The sequence below is a fragment of the Narcine bancroftii genome, chromosome 5 (assembly GCF_036971445.1).
Source record: "Narcine bancroftii isolate sNarBan1 chromosome 5, sNarBan1.hap1, whole genome shotgun sequence".
Classification (NCBI taxonomy): Eukaryota; Metazoa; Chordata; class Chondrichthyes; order Torpediniformes; family Narcinidae; genus Narcine; species Narcine bancroftii.
Window position 1 is genome coordinate 92715015 of NC_091473.1, and position 19059 is coordinate 92734073.

The 19059-nt window shown below is 49.5% G+C and overlaps 1 protein-coding gene across 11 annotated transcripts in view; it reads left to right on the forward strand.

Annotated features, from left to right (window-relative positions):
• The window catches only part of LOC138763717 (3',5'-cyclic-AMP phosphodiesterase 4B-like), a 687345-nt gene that overhangs the window by 69209 nt on the left and 599077 nt on the right, over positions 1-19059 (forward strand). Inside the window, exon 1 of one of the 11 annotated variants that reach the window (XM_069938358.1) lies at positions 5899-5970. The exons of the other annotated variants lie outside the window; for them this stretch is intronic. The gene's annotated coding sequence lies outside the window, so the exon portion shown is untranslated. Of the gene's footprint in view, positions 1-5898; positions 5971-19059 lie in introns of those variants that run through there. 11 annotated transcript variants of the gene reach the window in all.

Below are 19059 nucleotides of genomic sequence, written 5' to 3' on the forward strand. Positions count from 1 at the left end.
AGAGTGGTCTGTGCGGAAAGCAGAAATGTTGGGAGAGGTAATAATGTCTCTGCTTGTGGTATTGCATTGCAAACAGTGAAGGATGATATGATTGATGAGGAGGCCTGATGGGGTGAAAAGTGAGGAGTGTGACCTCCATCTCAGTTCTGCTTGGGAGAGATGGGTAGTATTGGGAGTGGGATGGGGGAGCTGAGAGCTAACATTCGGGAAAATGGTTGAAGGGAAGTCATGTTTGTCAGGAAAAAAGAGGGATGGTTCAGAGATGTGTTTCAATGTTATTTATGTATGCACAGACATAGGCTGCACACTTGTAACTTCAGGTGTGAAGGTTTCTTACAGTCTTTGACAATTGCATTATGTCTCAAATATTGTTATTTTAATACTTTATAAGAACAAGACCGTACATAACTGCACAATACAAATCGGAATGTTAGATTTGAAAGTCTGCAAGTTTTTGTTGAAGTAAATTGATTGTATGCTTCAGACCTTCAATAAGAAAAATGAATGGCAGCCAAGTGTGCATGAATTGGATTAATTAGTCCATTTCTAGTCTAATTTAAATTGGATAAATGTGATGAACACAAGAATGAAACACTGAGTCAATGTAGGGTGGTACATTTAGAGCTATGGTTCAGTGCCAATGAACCATATAATGCATTAATATCAGAACATGTGCAGCAATAAGCCATATTATTGTATAAGCTGCATATGCTGTTTGTCAAGATCATGGCTGAGTTTGTAACCTCGATGCTATGTTCCTGCTCTCTTGCCATCTCCTTTGGTAGATTTCTGGATATTAAGCAAATTAATCTCTATTTTAATGAATGTCTCCACTGCACTCCAATGTGCATATCTCCAAAGATTTTCTCACCTCAGAAGAAATTTCCCCTCATCTTAGTCATTTTGAGACAATAAACAATTGGTTCAGGACTCCTGAATTTCCTCTATCCAGCTTCTTGAGGCTTGTAAGAATTGTGCATCTTTCAGTGATTCTTCAAATGATCATGAGCTAATTGTTAATATACATAGTACAATGTACATGTGAACCAAAATTCTGTCTTGCTCTACCTGAACAGGTACTTCATAAACACAGTCAATTCTAATCTTTCATTGTATGGTATAACTGTTTTCCTAGTGGCATAGTGTGGCATCCATGCATGTCATTTAAAAAGAAAATTGAGTCCAAAACTGGTCATACTAGTTAATTTATGCCCTCATCTTGGCAGTCGGACAACCCTACTCCTGATCTCAAATCCTCTTGTAATCAAATTTCATTTGCTTTATTAATTTTTTGCCATCCAGTGGTGTTTCCATCTCAATAACTGGTGTTATCTGATAAGTTTACCTGTTCTCCTTGTGACTGTAGGGTATTCTTCTGGACGCTTTGGTTTCTTCCCATTTCCCGAGGATGAATGTATAGGTATTTTAATTGGCATATTTTGTGTGTATTTGTGTGTGACTGCATATTTTACACATGCTATTGCAGCGTCATGTTCCTTTCCACTCAGGTCATCTGTATCTCCTTGAAGGCTCTTCACATCCTCTTCCCTGCTCCCAATCCCACCTAGTTTTGTATTTTAACACAAGAAATTTTGACATTTGGTGTTCTTGGCCAAGTTGTTGATTACTGTTGTGTTCAAGAATAGGTTCGATGGGTTCAAAGAGAATCAAGGCTGGCCACGTGTTATGAATAAACAGTAGTCTTTATTTATACATAGGGGAATTCACAAAAAGGGCACACTGACACTAATATACACAGTACACAGGCACAGTATCAGAGAAACGAGGATTTAATCTCTCCAGCACCCACCATTAAACAGGCATGGCATACTGCATAACTAAACGGGTACATGAACTTGAACTCTAATGTTGCTACTGTTTGGAATCCAGGATGGGCCCCATACAGTCAGCCCACCGGAACTGCCTGTGGCTTGCAGCATGGAGTTCATCAATGATCATATACGGCAATCTTTGGCTTGGCTTCGTGGACGAAGATTTATGGAGGGGTATGTCCACGTCTGCTGCAGGCTCGTTGGTGACTGACAAGTCCGACGCGGGACAGGCAGGCACGGTTGCAGTGGTTGCAAGGGAAAATTGGTGGGTTGGGGTTGGATGTTGGGTTTTTCCTCCTTTGTTTTTGTCAGTGAGGTGGGCTCTGCGGTCTTTATCAAAGGAGTTTGCTGCCCGCTGAACTGTGAGGCGCCAAGATGCACGGTTGGAGGCGATATCAGCCCACTGGCGGTGTTCAATGTGGCAGGCACCAAGAGATTTCTTTAAGCAGTCCTTGTACCTCTTCTTTGGTGCACCTTTGTCTCAGTGGCCAGTGGAGAGCTCGCCATAGAACACGATCTTGGGAAGGCGATGGTCCTCCATTCTGGAGACGTGACCCACCCAGCACAGTTGGGTCTTCAGCAGCGTGGATTCGATGCTTGTGGACTCTGCCAGCTCGAGAACTTCGATGTTGGTGATGAAGTCATTCCAATGAATGTTGAGGATGGAGTGGAGACAGCACTGATGGAAGCGTTTTAGGAGCTGTAGGTGATGCCGGTAGAGGACCCATGATTCGGAGCCGAACAGGAGCGTGGGTATGACAATGGCTCTGTACATGCTGATCTTTGTGTGTTTCTTCAGGTGGTTGTTTTTCCAGACTCTTTTGTGTAGTCTTCCAAAGGCGCTATTTGCCTTGGCGAGTCTGTTGTCTATCCCTTTGTCGATCCTTGCATCCGATGAAATGGTGCAGCCGAGTTAGGTAAACTGGTTGATCGTTTTGTGTGCCCGATGGAGATGTGGGGGAGCTGGTGGTCATGGTGGGGAGCTGCAATAATGCACAAATAACTACACATTGGGTGTGAATAAATATCCCCTCAACATTCTCAACTCCTCCAGAGCTGACTGCAGGCTGAGCTTCAGAAATGAATTGAAGGCAACAGCAAACATAGGGAGAGGCCAATTCTGTACATGCTCAGCCTTTCAGTGCTAGACCTGTCGACGTGACCTGCGAGAACCATTTGTGTGTTAGCTTTACCTGTGGGCAGATCTAACCATTGATTGGCACCTGGAGGACCAATCACATTTAAGCTGCTAGGACCAAACATGCAACTGCCTCACAAGTAGGCAGATCTAACCCTTGATTGGCAGGTGAAGTGACCTTCGACTAGGTTTCAGCCAGAGAGGTCACCTGCTATTCTGCAATCCACAATCCCACACAGAGGCCACATGACCCTCCACAATCCACACTACAGTTATATTTATTCAATAGCTAGGTCCAAGCTGAAATCCCTGTGGTACCTCACTAATTACAGCCTGCAAACCTGAGCAAAATTAATTTCCTTCCTTTCTGTCTTAACAATTCTCATCCCCTTTCTGTATATTAATCCTCATTCCTAGTACTCAAACAAGTTGGGGACCTTTTGAAAATATTCTGAAAATCCAAGAAACTATATCCACATCTTCCTCTCTAGAACTCTAGAGGATCAGACATATGATCTTTCATAAATTCATGCAGCGTGGAAACGGTCCTTTTTGCCATGCCGTGCTGACTATCGTGACATGATCCACATTAATGATATTTATCAGTGCTTGTTTTTTAACTTTCTATGATTTGGTGATTCAAGAATTTTGATATTTTTAAATGTGAGAATACATGCCTCAACCACTGGCTCAGGTATTTAAATTTAAATTTTACATTTTTTTTAGACATACAGCATGGTAACAGGCCACTTTGGCCCATGAGTCCATGGCACCCATTTAACTTACACCCAGGTATATTTTGAATGGTGGGAGGAAACTGGAGCCCATGAGGAAAACCCACACAGGCACAGGGAGAACATACAAACTCCTTACAGACAGTGCGGGATTTGAACCCCAGTCCTAATCGCTGGTGCTATAAAGGCATTGCACTAACTGCTACACCAATTGGTACAGTGTAACAAAATTTGGAGTGAAAATCTTTTCCCTTGAATCCACTCAAACCCTCTTGCTTCTTGCCTTAAGCATATTCCCTTGTTTATAGATGTCTCTGTTATGGCTAAAAAAATCTCTCTATTTACCCAATTTATGCCCCTCATAATTTTATACAACTGAATAAGTTCTCCATTCAGCTTCTACAACAAGGAAAATGTATCAAGTTTATCTTCATAAAGGAAACTTTCCATCCCAAGAAACTTTGCAGTGTTCTGTATGCATTTTAAATGGTAAGACTACAAATAAATTTCCCTATCTTTATGTAAAGCTGTTATGCCTTTTTTTTTTAAACTTGGCAGTGCCTCTTCACAACTTTTACTTGAAAAATTAACTAAACAAAGCTTCATTTTTAAGTTTCTTTGAAGTTGGAGTGGTTTATTCTTTATGGATATTTGATTGATCCTTTTAAAATATTTTGGGATACTGTAATGAAAAGTTTATTTCCTCGCACTTTAAAACATCATAGAAATATTGGTGTTTCATTACTACATTGAGGTTCCAATATTTAGGAATAATTGCTTGTTCATTTAGCAATATGTTACTGTAATGAGCTCTCTGAACCCTTCTCCATTAACAATGGCGTGAAGCAAGGCTGCGTTCTTGCACCAACCCTCTTTTCAATCTTCTTCAGCATGATGCTGAAACAAGCCATGAAAGACCTCAACAATGAAGACGCTGTTTACATCCGGTACTGCACGGATGGCAGTCTCTTCAATCTGAGGCATTGCACTAACTGCTACACCAATTGGTACAGTGTAACAAAGTTCGGAGTGAAAATCTTTTCCCTTGGATCCACTCAAACCCTCTTGCTTCTTGCCTTAAGCATATTCCCTTGTTTATAGATGTCTCTGTTATGGCAAAAAAATCTCTCTATTTACCCAATTTATGCCCCTCATAATTTTATACAACTGAATAAGTTCCCCATTCAGCTTCTACAACAAGACACACACCAAGACACAAGAGCAACTTGTCCGTGAACTGCTCTTTGCAGACGATGCAGCTTTAGTTGCCCATTCAGAGCCAGCTCTTCAGCGCTTGACGTCCTGTTTTGCGGAAACTGCCAAAATGTTTGGCCTGGAAGTCAGCCTGAAGAAAACTGAGGTCCTCCATCAGCCAGCTCCCCACCATGACTATCAGCCCCCCCAGATCTCCATCGGGCACACAAACCGATCAACCAGTGTGATAGTACAGATCTATCACCAATGTACATAGTGTATATAGTTACTGTATCTAGACTGTGCTTACAGCGATTGGCTGAGAGCTAAGCCACACCTATTGTTTGGGCCTTAAAGGGTTGTGTCCCTAGCCAGGTCGGATCATTCCGGACTGGTCGGCCACCTGTGAAGAGCTCCGGTCTTTTGCTAATAAAAGCCTTGGTTTGGATCAACAAGTCTTTGGTTCTTTCGACGAGCTCTACAATTTTATTAGCAAAAAGAATTTTTTTTGAAAGGGATGGAGCGTTTAACTCGGCCAGAAAAACTTGATATCGACCCACAGTCAGCTACAGCCTTCAAAGCCTTTAAGTTCTGGCTGCTGAACTTTGAAAACTTCCTGAGATTCATTCAGGTGGAGGAGGATAACCAGCGTCTAACAGCATTGCTGTCTATGGTGTCCTTGAGAGTCTACGAGAACATCCAGGATGAGACCACTTACACCGCAGCCATAAAGGTACTGAAGGAACTGTATGATCAACCGGTGAACAGAGTTCATGCCCGGCTCATGCTTGCGTCGAGGAAACAACAGCCCGGTGAGTCCAGCAGGGCATATTTACAAGTATTGAAGGCATTGGGCAAGGACTGTAACTGTGTGGACAAAACTGCTGCCGAGATCACAAATGATCTCGTCCGGGATGCCTATGTGGCCGGGCTCCGATCCAACGAAGTGAGGCTGCGTTTGCTCGAACAAGGGGTAGAAAAACTAGAGGACGTGGCCCGGATTGCAATCACAATGGAGGATGCAGCCTTAAAGTCCACCGAGCTCTCTAGGGACTGGACCCCTCGTTCTGATGTGAGTAAAGTGCCCTTCTACCCTACCCCTGACGGCCTGTCGGCTGCTGCTACCCTGCCCCGTGCGAACCCGAAATGTTATTTCTGCGGGAGGGACAAGCACAGCAGGTCCCAGTGCCCAGCAAGAAAAGCCAGGTGCCAGAAGTGCCTTAAAAAGGGCCACTTTGCTGCAGTCTGTAGGTCTAAAATGGCCGCCAGCAAACACAGTGCCTCGTGTGAAGCTCAACCGCCACTATCCCATTCAAACTCTTCTTCCCCAGAGCTCTCGTCCAATGAGAGCGAGGGCTCCCCTGCACGGCAACGCCTGACGTCACGGAGACGCCGAACCCGGAAGGGGCAACCCACCGTCGCAACCATGGTGATGGCCTGCCTCTCGCCCCCGTGCGGAACACTTGACACTACCGCCGCTGCTGCCGCCGCCACAGCCACCCCCGGGGCCGACGCTACCGCCGCTGCTGCCGACGCTACCGCCGCTGCTGCCGCCGCCACGGACACCCCCGGGGCCGACGCTACCGCCGCTGCTGCCGCCGCCACAGCCACCCCCGGGGCCGACGCTATCGCCGCTGCTGCCGCCGCCGCCACAGACACCCCCGGGGCCGACGCTACCGCCGCTGCTGCCGCCGCCACGGACACCTCCGGGGCCGACGCTACCGCCGCTGCTGCCGCCGCCACGGACACCTCCGGGGCCGACGCTACCGCCGCTGCTGCCGCCGCCACGGACACCTCCGGGGCCGACGCTACCGCCGCTGCTGCCGCCGCCACGGACACCTCCGGGGCCGACGCTACCGCCGCTGCTGCCGCCGCCACAGACACCTCCGGGGCCGACGCTACCACCGCCGCAGCCACCCCCGCGGCCAACCAGGTGCTCACCCTAGCGTCCATCGCTGACGACCGCCAGGGCCCGACCACCGATCACGAGCAACTACAAACCCCACTACTTACCATTCACCTGCCACAACAGCACTTCCGGGAGGTTCTCCAACCTTCTCCTCGAGCGTTGACTACGTCATCCCGTTGCGTGACGTCATCCCGTTGCGTGACGTCATCGCGCAAAACTCGCCTGTCAACTGCTTCAATAACATTAAACCAGCAATGCTCTCATCCCCTCACCAGAGCAATGGAACTGATTAAAGTGCATGGACACTACACCAATTGCTTATTTGACTCTGGGTCAACTGACAGTTTTATCCAGCCAGATCTGGCCCTCCGTTGGGGACTTGACATTATCCCCACTACCCAGAGGATCTCATTAGCGACGAGGTCGCACTCGACTGGGATAAAGGGGTATTGCATCGCCACGCTGGAAGTACAGGGCGTGACGGTCACCCACTTTAAATTATTCGTCCTTCCCCAATTGTGCGCCCCAGTGTTGCTGGGATTAGACTTCCAGTGTCAGTTCCAAACGGTGTCCCTACACTTTGGGGGACCCCACGCCCCCCTCTCGGTCTGCCATCGCCCCACTCCCGAAGCACCCGAGCAACCCGCCCCCGTGCCCCGGGGCCAATCCTGCGGCCTTTCCACACTCCGGATTGCCCCGCCAGCACTCTTCGCAAACCTCACCCCTGGCTGGAAGCCTGTGGCCACCAAAAGTCGGCAATATAGTTACGAAAACAGGCAATTCATTAGGAGTGAGGTGCGTAGATTGCTGGATGAGGGCATCATCGAACCCAGTTCAAGCCCCTGGAGAGCCCAGGTGGTGGTTGTCAAGAATGGGGAAAAACTACGGATGGTGGTCGACTATAGCCAGACCATTAACCGCTTCACACTCCTGGATGCGTACCCCCTGCCACGCATCACGGATGTGGTGAACCAGATCGCCCAGTACCGCATTTTCTCCACTATTGACCTACGTTCGGCCTACCACCAGCTCCCGATCCGCTGCGAGGACCGACCATTCACGGCCTTTGAAGCGAATGGGCGGCTATATCAATTTCTCAGGGTACCATTCGGGGTCACAAATGGTGTCGCGGTCTTCCAGCGGGAAATGGACAGGATGGTGGACCAGAACGGGCTAACCGCTACCTTCCCGTATCTGGACAATATCACCATCTGTGGCCACGACATGCAGGACCATGACGCCAACCTAGACAAATTTCTTCAAACTGCCCGTCAGCTAAACCTGACTTACAATTTGGACAAGTGTGTTTTCCGGACCACACGACTCGCTATTCTAGGTTGTGTGGTGGAAAACGGGATAGTCATGCCAGATCCTGACCGCATGCGTCCCTTAATGGACTTACCCCCCCCACATACCCAGAAAGCTCTGAAACGCTGCCTGGGCCTTTTCTCTTATTACGCCCAATGGGTTCCAAACTACGCCGACAAGGCACGTCCTCTTATCAAGACCACCTCTTTTCCCCTCTCGACCGAAGCCACAGCGGCTTTCGATCGAATCAAATCTGACATCGCTGCTGCGACGCTGCACGCGATCGATGAGTCTGTCCCGTTTCAAGTCGAGAGCGATGCATCCGACTTCGCCCTGGCAGCCACCTTGAACCAGGCCGGTCGGCCTGTAGCCTTCTTCTCCAGAACCCTCCAGGGTCCGGAGAGTAGACACTCCTCGATCGAGAAGGAGGCCCAGGCCATAGTTGAAGCGGTACGTCGTTGGAGACATTACCTCGCTGGGAGGCGCTTTACACTGTTGACTGATCAACGCGCGGTCTCCTTCATGTTCAGCAACACCCAGCGTGGTAAGATAAAAAACGACAAAATCGCCAGATGGAGAATCGAACTCTCCACCTTTAACTATGACATCCTGTACCGGCCTGGTAAGCTCAACGACCCGCCTGACGCGCTCTCCAGGGGGACGTGCGCCAGCATACAGATGGACAGACTACGGAAACTCCATGAGGCGCTCTGTCATCCAGGGGTCACTAGGTTTGCTCACTTTGTCAAGGCGCGCAACTTACCCTACACAGTTGAGGAGATCCGCTCCATGACCCGAGCCTGTTCGGTGTGCGCCGAATGCAAGCCCCACTTCTTCCGTCCGGATAACTCCCACGTCATCAAAGCCACCCGCCCCTTCGAGCGTCTTAGCGTAGACTTTAAGGGACCCCTACCGTCGACCAACCGTAATACCTACTTCCTTACGGCCATCGACGAATACTCCCGCTTCCCATTCGCTGTGGCCTGCCCAGACACCACTGCCACCTCAGTGATACAGGCCCTTCACAGTATTTTCACCATCTTCGGGTACCCCAATTCCATCCACAGTGATAGGGGGTCCTCATTCATGAGTGCAGAGCTGCAACAGTACCTTCTGGAGTGTGGTATTGCTTCAAGCAGGACCACGAGCTATAACCCACGCGGTAATGGCCAGGTCGAGAGGGAGAATGCCACCATATGGAGAGCGGTTACACTGGCTCTCCGGTCTAAAGGTCTCCCCACCTCTCACTGGCAGGAGGTTCTCGCTAGCGCCTTACACTCCATCCGCTCCCTCCTATGTACTGCAACAAATGCCACCCCCCACGAAAGGATGTTCCTTTTCCCGAGGAAATCCGAATCGGGAACCACTGTACCGGCATGGCTCACCGTCCCTGGCCCCGTCCTTTTGCGACGCCACGTCCGGCACTCAAAGAACGACCCCTTGGTCGACCGAGTGACTCTACTCCACGCGAACCCACATTACGCATACGTGGAGTTCCCAGACGGTCGGGAGGACACTGTTTCGGTGCGGGACCTAGCTCAGGACGCGGTAGACCCAGCAAACCCCCCAACTCCTTATGCTCCAGGCCCCGTGCCGCAACAGAAGGACCAACAGCACCCCAATGACTCGGGCCACCCTGCCGACAAAACGACTGGGGAATTGAGTGACGGAGCAGTCGCACCCGATGAGCCCGCTGGTGACACCACTCCAGCGACCCCAATCCCGGCACCACGGCGGTCACGCCGGATGGTCAGACCCCCTGACCGCTACAGTCCTTGACCTACCCCTTCCTTTTCATTCTCTCCCTCGTTTTTGTTTTTTTTTCCCGGGTCAATTCTCCAAGAAGGGGTGAATGTGATAGTACAGATCTATCACCAATGTACATAGTGTATATAGTTACTGTATCTAGACTGTGCTTACAGCGATTGGCTGAGAGCTAAGCCACACCTATTGTTTGGGCCTTAAAGGGTTGTGTCCCTAGCCAGGTCGGATCATTCCGGACTGGTCGGCCACCTGTGAAGAGCTCCGGTCTTTTGCTAATAAAAGCCTTGGTTTGGATCAACAAGTCTTTGGTTCTTTCGACGAGCTCTACAACCAGTTTACCTATCTCGGCTGCACCATTTCATCGGATGCAAGGATCGACAACGAGATAGACAACAGACTCGCCAAAGCAAATAGCGCCTTTGGAAGACTACACAAAAGAGTCTGGAAAAACAACCAACTGAAAAACCTCACAAAGATTAGCGTATACAGAGCCGTTGTCATACCCACACTCCTGTTTGGCTCCGAATCATGGGTCCTTTACCGGCATCACCTACGGCTCCTAGAACGCTTCCACCAGCGTTGTCTCTGCTCCATCCTCAACATTCATTGGAGCGACTTCATCTCCAACATCGAAGTACTCAATATGGCAGAGGCCGACAGCATCGAATCCACGCTGCTGAAGAGCCAACTGCGCTGGGTAGGTCACGTCTCCAGAATGGAGGACCATCGCCTTCCCAAGAGCGTGTTATATGGCGACCTCTCCACTGGCCACTGAGACAGAGGTGCACCAAAGAAGAGGTACAAGGACTGCCTAAAGAAAGCTCTTGGTGCCTGCCACATTGACCACCGCCAGTGGGCTGATATCGCCTCCAACCGTGCATCTTGGCGCCTCACAGTTCGGCGGGTAGCAACCTCCTTTGAAGAAGACCGCAGAGCCCACTTCACTGTCAAAAGACAAAGGAGGAAAAACCCAACACCCAACCCCAACCCACCAATTTTCCCTTGCAACCGCTGCAACCGTGTCTGCCTGTCCCGCATTGGACTTCTCAGTCACAAACGAGCCTGCAGCTGACGTGGACTTTACCCCTCCATAAATCTTCGTCCGCGAAGTCAAGCCAAAGGAAAAAAAAACTGCAATGCATTAACTATTCAATAGCTTTGAAGCAATTGTTAAGACCATTCAAATCAGATAAATTAGGAAGGTCTACGGTTAGTCCAGGGGAACTAGATATGTTACTAAACACAGCTAACATGATCTCATTGAAGTTGGGTGCAAATTAGGAATTTAGCTAGTCACCTTTAAGACCCTGGGAAGAACTTTTCAGTCATTTTCTTTGTGATCTGAATAAGTTTTTTGTTTAACTCTTGACCAGGTCTGATGGAACAGATGTGATTTGTAGGATGCAAAACTTGTATTGAGGCAGTAAAATGAAAATCCTGTTTTTTTTTTGTATGTTGGATCTTAATGTCATTTAAATTGTAGTACATCCGGGATTTCCATGCAGGCTGTGAAATGTTAAAATCCCTTAATTTAGTGACTGGAGCAGCAAATTTGTTAGTTTGCTTTCTCATTGGATTGTACAGAGCCAGGTAATGATGAGATAGCTCAGTATTATGCCGGTGGGACATTCAATGGCAATTATAGAGTTTGAAAATGGGAGGCGTAGATAGAAAGTATGTTATTTAAATATTTTACTTTAGACTAATGTTTCTAATATGAGATCATAGTGATTTTTAAAAATTTATAAATATTTTAAAGATTACATTACTAATTGCTTCAATAGTTTATTATGCCTCAATGTCAGGACAGTGGGGGAAAAAATTAAAATCCATGGCATTTTTAGTGTTTGCTCAGCTGGAAATGGAGCTTGATTATTTGTCAGATTCTTCAGTGGGATTTTGACTGCAACATTTTTTCACTAACCCATTGCTAGTGCTGACCCGGTGTTGCTGAATCCCTAGGTTCTTTGAACGAGTGAGATTGGCACAATTCATGCAGACCAGCTAACTGCTGGTGTGGGAAAGTGTAAGGGATTATACACAGCTAGGAGGGCCAGGCCAGCATTATTTGGGCCTATGTCTATACACCTACAGTGCTTTTGTGTTCTCCCATGAAAAGACAAGATTGTATTCGTCCTACTGGTTTTGAGAGACATGAAGTGTGAGTCAAGTAAGACTCTAATGGATGTGGTTCCATAATTTAAGATGAAGCTAAGTTGATATCGTCATTTACCAATCATAAAATACCAAGGGTGGAAAAAGTGACTTTCTGTTTAATAGGTCCCACATCCTCAGAAACGTGTTGCATTATTTGTGCTAATGTTTCTTGCATTTTTATTGTTGATATTGCTCTGGACTTGAAAATTTGATGCTATCGATGCAGAGCTATTATGTGCATGCTGTTCTCTGCTTGTATAATTTATTGTAACAATCAATTAACATGTATGACAACTGCATCAAAACATTATTTTTAAATTACTTGGATGGCTACAGTTATTGCTGATCAGTACTCAAATTGCAGTTTTGCCTCAGCATAGAATTTTCAATTGATTCATCAATCTGGACCTTTGGCCACAAAAGATGCAAGTATCTGAATTAAACGACTATAATCATGTCAGCAAAACAATTGGCCTGTTTTTTGAAACTAAAAAAATAAACTCTGATGCTAAAGTGTTCTTTAGATCTATTTTTCAAAGTAAACATAGAAACATAGAAACATAGAAGATAGGAGCAGGAGTAGGTCATTCGACCCTTCGAGCCTGCTCCGCCATTCAACGAGATCATGGCTGATCTTAAAGTTCAGTACCCCGTCCCCGCCTTCTCTCCGTAACCTTTAATACACTTATACTGAAGAAATAGATCTAATTCCCTCTTAAATATATTTAATGAACCTGCCTCTACTGCCCTCTGTGGCAATGAATTCCACAGATTCACCACCCTCTGGGTATAGAAATTCCTCCTCATCTCGGTCCTAAATGGTTTGCCTATTATCCTCAAACCATGGCCCCGGGTTCTGGATTTTCCCATCATTGGAAACATCCCATCTGCATCCATTCTGTCCAGTCCTGCCAGAATTTTATATGTCTCTATGAGATCCCCTCTCAATCTTCTAAACTCCAGCGAGTACAATCCCAATTTGTGCAATCTTTCCTCATAAGTCATTCCTGCCATTCCAGGTATCAGCCTGGTGAATCGCCTCTGCACTCCCTCCATTGCAAGAACATCCTTCCTTAGGTAAGATGACCAAAACTGCACACAATACTCCAGGTGTGGTCTCACCAAGGCCCTGTACAGCTGCAGTAAGGTATCCTTGTTCCTATACTCAAACCCTCTTGATATGAAGGCCAACATACCATTTGCCTTTTTAACCGCCTGGTGTACCTGCATGCTCGCCGTCAGAGACTGATGTACAAGTACCCCTAGGTCTCTCTGCACTTCCCCATCTCTTAATCTATTGCCATTCAAATAGTAATCTGAAAAGTAGTATTACATTTTCAGTGAACTATATTAAAAGATTGTGAAATGTGGCTCAGCATGAGAAAGTGAGGCCTGGGTTTAAATTTGGATTTGGAACTTGGATTAACATATGCCATGTGTCAAAATTATAAATAACTCCTTCATAACAAACAATGAATTCTCAGATTGTGGTGCGCTGTTAGCCAGAATCAGACACATACAAGGTAAAGATTGTACAACAGGCTTTAATCCACAAAGACTTCCACAGAGCCAGGCTGGCTGTAGCTGCAGTAACTCTGAGTGAGCTTTGGAAGGCTGGCGCAGCCTTATATCCCGGAGGGTGATTGACACCCGACTGGGTGGGTCTTGATCCTTTCAGGCTGACTGACTGATAGCCGGCCAGGCATTGTCCTGTCCCCTTACACTCCTGCAGATACAGAGGTTTCCCCCTGCAGTAGGCTGCCGGTACACTCCTGCATGTACAGGTGTTGCCCTCTTTCAGTAGGCCGGTGGTGTACCACCACATTCAATCTCTTCTTTAAAATTGTCCCGAGGGGTGGGGTGCAGTAACAAGGAATCGTACCCAATATACACATACAATATTTACAAGTTGAGACAGTCCAGCAGCCGCTGGGGTCTCTGTTACCGTCGTAGGTCTGGCTTCTGGTCACTGGTCAGATGGGAAGTGTGAGTGCTGGTGGCAGGGGTCTGTGTGACTGGTGTGGTGCCACGCAGAGGGGTGGCCGGGGTCGACATATGAGGTTGCATTGGATGGGTGGGAGGGCAGGTTTGTTTCCCAGGGATGAAACAGGCCCCTGGTGGTCAAGCAGATCCTGCGTGCCCCATAGTTGCCTGGGGACGGGGATGTATGCCTGGTAAGCATCGTCCTGGGCTGGAGGATGGCATGGTGTAGTGGGTGCTCCTGCTGGTGCCAGGTCCCTGGTTGAGACGGTGACCTCCCTGCCACTGTCGAACCTAACGTAGGCGTAGTTGTTGTGGATTGCACGTAGGAGGAAGACCTGCTCGACCAGGGCTTCGGCCTTGTGTGTCCATATGCGCTTACGCAGGAGCACCAGTTCCAGGGACATGAGCCATGCTGGGAGGAATATTCCAGTCGCTGACTTCCAGGGGAATGAGAACAGACGTTCGTGAGCGGTCTCGTTGGTAGCCGTGCACAGCAACAACCGAATGGCATGGAGCGCCTCGGCCAGTGCAACCTGCCTGTACTCAACGGCCCATCCTTTTGACCTGAGAACCAGGAGGACTGCCTTCCAGACCACCCTGTTTTCGCATTCCACTTTCCCATTGCCTCTTGGGTTATAGCTCGTTGTGCGACTGGTCGTGATTTCCCTCACCGTCAGGTACTGGCGCAGCTCATCACTCATGCTGTGGACGAAGGTGGGGTAGCCAAACATGCTAAAGATCTGCTCCAGGGCCCTGATGACGGTGGCAAGGGATAGCGAAAGGGAAGCATGAGTACTCATCCACTACTGTGAGGAACTAGACGTTTTGGTTTGTGGAAGGCAGGGGCCCTTTGAAGTCCATGCTGACATGCTCGAAAGACCGAGTAGCCTTTACAACATGGGCTTGGGGTGGGTGGAATAAACAGGTTTATACTCCGCGCAGACCCGACAGGCCTCGGTCATGTCCCTGATGGTGTACGGCAGGTTCTGTTACTTAATGAAGTGGTACAACCTGGTCAGCCACAAACGAGCCTGCAGCTGGCGTGGACTTTTACCCCCTCCATAAATCTTCGTCCGCGAAGCCAAGCCAAATAAGACAACCTGGTGACACGCGGATGGCAGAGGGACTCATGCAATGCCTGCAGCCTGCCATCATGAATAGACACGCAGGTGTGAGAGAGGGCATCGGGGCAGTCGTTAAACTTCCCGGGGTGGTACTGGATATTGTAGCTGTAGGTTGCCAACTCGACTCTCCAGAGCAGGATCTTGTCATTCTTGATCTTGCTCTTGAGGGTAGTGTTAAACATGAACACCACGGCCCGCTGGTCCATAAGGAGGGTGAAATTCCTGCCAGCCAGGTAGTGGCGCCAGTGGTGGACCGCTTCCACAATCGCCTGGGCCTCCTTTTCAATGGCGGAATGCCCTAGCTCGGAGCTGTGGAGGGTCCTGGAGAAGAAAGTGACAGAGCGCCCCTCTTGGTTGAGGGTAGCGGTGATGGCTACCTCTGAGGCATCGCTCTCCAACTGGAAGGGGGAGTCCTAATCCACAGCCTGCATCGTGGCATCCACAATGTCTTGCCTGATGCAGATGAAGGCTGCCTGTGCCTCGGGTGTGAGGGGAAAAGTTGTAGCTTGGGCCAGTGGGCAGACCGTGTCCGAGAATCGAGGGACCCACTGCGAATAATGAGAAAAGGCCAAGGCACCTGCGGAGGCCCTTTAGCATGGGTGGGGGGCGGGGGTGGGGGGTTGGGGGGAGAGATAACTCCATTAATGGGCGCATCCTTTCTGGATCTGGGCCGACGACTCCACTGGCCACGATGTACCCCAGGATGGCGAGGCAGGAGGTGCTAAACACATACTTCTCCTTGTTGTAAGTGAGGTTCTGCTCCCCAGCCGTCTGGAGGAATTTCTTGAGGTTAGCACCATGGTCATGCTGGTCACGGCCGCAGATAGTGACGTTATCCAGATATGGAACCATCGCCTTCAGCTTGTGCCGGTCTACCATGTGATCCATTTCCTGCTGGAAAACGGAGACCCCGTTCATGACACCACAGGGAACCCGGAAGAACTGGTACAGGCATCCATCCTCCTCAAAGGCAGTGTAGGGCTTGTCCATCGGGAGGCTGGGGATTGACTTCAGGTCAATCGTGGAGAAAACCCGGTAGCGGGCTATCTCGTTGACCATGTCGGCGATCCTTGGCAGGGGGTAGGCATCCAGCTGGGTGAAATCCATGACCATCCTCGGCTTACTTCCTCCTTTGAATACCAGGACTTGGGCTCTCCAAGGGCTGATGCTGGGCTCTATGACACCTTCCGTCAGGAGTCGCCGCACCTCTGCCTTAATGAAGTCTCTCTCTGCTGCACAATAGTGCCTACTTCTGGCAGCGATCGGCTTGCAACCCAGCGCAAGATGTGGGAAGAGCGCTGGTGGGATGATGCGCAGTGTGGAGAGGCCGCAGTTTTGCCAGGGCTGGTAGGTTGGCGTGCTGTGTAACGTGAGTGGAGGTTGGGGGCCCCTGAAGGCAAGGGTGACACTCTGCAGGTGGCATTGGAAATCTAGGCCCAGGAGGACTGGAGTGCAGAGTTTGGGCAACACCAAGAGCCTGAACCCTGTGTAAGTCTCCCCTCCCACAGTTATATTGGCCGAGCAGCACCCGAGGGGTGGCGAGGGTGATTGAGCAGGTGGTGGGGTGAACTTTTAATCTCAGGGAGTGAGCCACGCTCAGATGAATGAAGCTCTTGGTGCTGCCACTGTCAAACAGGCACTTCGTTACCTGCCCGTTGACTTGCACGTCCATCATAGAGCGCCCAAGGTTGTGAGGGATGTCCCTGGTTAGTATGGTTGCAGCCAGGACCGTCTTGGAGTTGGAGTCGTTGCTCTCCGGTTGTGCGCAGCGATTTATGGCATCCAGAGGCATGGGGAGTGTCAGTAGGGCAGCCTGGTCATCGCCCGTGTTGACCACATCTACGTCGGTCATTGGGTGCAGCGTGTAGCAGCCGTTGGCACCTAGAGGCATGGGAAGCATCGGTAGGGTGACCTGGTTACCGCCTGTGTTGACCATGTCATTCTCAACGTCTTCGGGGGTCCTCCGTGTTGGCCACTGCCAGGCCCAAGATGGCGGTGGCACATGGGGGCCCGCTGCATGGCTGACCTCCTTCCCCAGCTGTGTTTGTTGCGCCAGGGAAGTGACATCATCATGGCCGGTGCCAGTGATGTCATTACATCAGACGGACGTGACGTCACACCATGAACTGGAAGTGACGTCACTGTAGTTCTCAGTGAGCGGTGCTGGCGAGGGTGGGGGCTGGTCCAGGTGCTTGGGGCACACGCTGCGACAGTCACAGGCGGGGCCGGATGTTGCACCGTCGAGATTGGGGAAAGTGGAAATCTAGCGGGGACAATGGCGCTGCCCGGCACGTGCATGTGAAGGGGTCCGCGGGGGAGGTGGGTGGTCATAGAGGGCCGCTGAGCTGCCGGCTGGTTTTGAGAGGCACACTTTAGCGAAGTAGTCTTTCTTGCCACGTCGGGAACAATACTGGTTCCTAGCCGGGCAGTTTTGGCGCGATCGTTGGTCTGACCCACACCAGGACCCACAGTACTTACAAGGGGTGCTGGGCACCTGCCTCAGCAATGCTTTCCTCCCCAGCTCGGTCTGGGGCTGCAGCTGCAGTGTGAGAGGGCCATGAGGGAGCCTGGGGGAACCTGGAATCGAAGGCTTCGATGTGCAGTGCTACTGCTTCCAGGGTTTGGACCACTTCCACTGGCTTGGTTAGGGCATAGATATTGTCTTCCAGCAACTTCTACCAGATGGACCTCGAGCGTAGCCTTGGACGAAGGCATCTCGGATCAGCCCCTCAACCTCCTCTGCACCTACCTCGGGTTCAGCCAGACACGGTCGGGCCAACTCTCGCAGGTGTCCCTGGTAAGACTCAGCCGTTTCCCCGGGTTGCTGGGCTTTGGTGTTGAGGAGGTACCTTGCATAGACTGCATTCATGGGGGGCTTGTACAAGTTCTCGAGAAAGTCCATTGTGCTCTTGTACGTGGAGCAGCCTTTGGTTGCCTGGAAGGTGTGGGGATCCAACTTTGACCGGAGTAGGACCAACCTCTTCTGATCTGAGTCCAGGATGCCGCCTTCGTGCGCCTCGATGATTGCCTTGACCACGTGCTGCCAGATCTCGAAGCGTGTCTGGGCTTTCGGGTGGCGTGGGTCGACTTCAAGGCTCCCTGCGCTCAGGAGTTTTTCCATGGCAGCTGTGGGAATATTTTGTGGATTAAATTGTGGTGCGCTGTTAGCCAGAATCAGACATGCACAAGGTAAAGACTGTACAACAGGTTTAAATCCACAAAGACTACCACAGAGCCAGGCTGGCTGTAGCTGCAGGAACTCTGAGTGAGCTTCGGGAGGCCGGCGCAGGCTTATATCCCTGAGGGTGATTGACACCCGTGGTGGGGCTTGATCCCTTCAGGCCAGGTGTTGTCCTGTCCCCTTACACTCCTGCAGGTACAGAGATTTCCCCCTGCAGTAGGCCGGCGGTACACTCCTGCAGGTACAGGTGTTTCCCCCTGCAGTAGGCCGGTGGTCCATGCAATTCACTTGGGCTGTTTATCTGTGTAATATAAATTTTTCGATGTGCTACTGTATTATTTTTCCTGTAAATGCTTTTTGTTTCCTCCCACCCCCAAAAAAATGAAGCAAATTCAGTACTCCCACTTCTGCAGTAAGAAACTGTGAAGGAAGCAGAAGTCAGAGCCACAGGATAGTTGCACAGCCCTGATGGATTAATTCTCAAACATTTTCTCATCTGACCTCATGTTGCTCTTTTCTACTTGCCTTTATAATATCTGATAAGGCAATAAATGAAACTCTGATATTTACTACCTGGTGATACTGAGAGTTAGTAAAACTTTCATGTATTATGAGGTAAATAAATCTCCTGCACTCCAATTGTGCTGCTTTCTTTTTAAATTTTGAAACTGTGCATGAAAGAGGTTTTGTAACAGTCAAATTTTGTACACTACCATATTACCACCAATGATGTGG